The sequence below is a fragment of the Diachasma alloeum genome, unplaced genomic scaffold (assembly GCF_001412515.2).
Source record: "Diachasma alloeum isolate Michigan unplaced genomic scaffold, Dall2.0 Dall_scaffold_00343, whole genome shotgun sequence".
NCBI lineage: Eukaryota > Metazoa > Arthropoda > Insecta > Hymenoptera > Braconidae > Diachasma > Diachasma alloeum.
The window spans coordinates 134,932-135,577 of NW_021680482.1; positions in this window are offsets into that span (position 1 = coordinate 134,932).

Consider the following 646-nt stretch of genomic DNA (forward strand, 5'->3'; position numbering starts at 1 on the left):
GGGGGGGGGGGAGGGGGGATCACCTCTGTATTACCATTGGGTAATTAATGAAAATGCCGGAGACACCTGTGTATTTAGTATACAGCTAGGGTACTCACTGGCACTGGTTAGGAGATGGCTGGATTCACACAGCACAGGTGGGCAGGAGAGAAAACCCATCGAGGCGATAAAGCCCGTAGCACACAGGTGCGCCTTGTGGGTACTTAGAGTGCTCATTCGAGAGTACGAGCATAGTTGAGTGCTGTATACGTAAGTTTATTAAAAAAAAAATCAAACCGAGGAGTGAAAATATCGAGATTATTTAGAGTCCGAGAGTGACGATGACCTCATTCCCAGTCATTCAGTTCAATATTTTTTTATTCTATTATTTATCACACGGTTATTAAGATAATTCCCGTTTGGTATCAAGCGGAGAAACTGTCTCGAGAATAACGTAGGTTCAATAAACAAACTTATCTAGTGTTGACGGAGAATAAAGACGTTCGAGAGAGAGACGGGCACAGCTGAGGGGAGAAAAAAAATGAAAGGAATGGAAATGAGTGAAAATAATTTTGGCACAAAGGAGAAACGAGGAGTATTTCGTGAGAAGAGTCCAAGTCCCACCGACGCACAATAGGGTGGGCCTGGGGGTGGCAGCAGGGGGGGG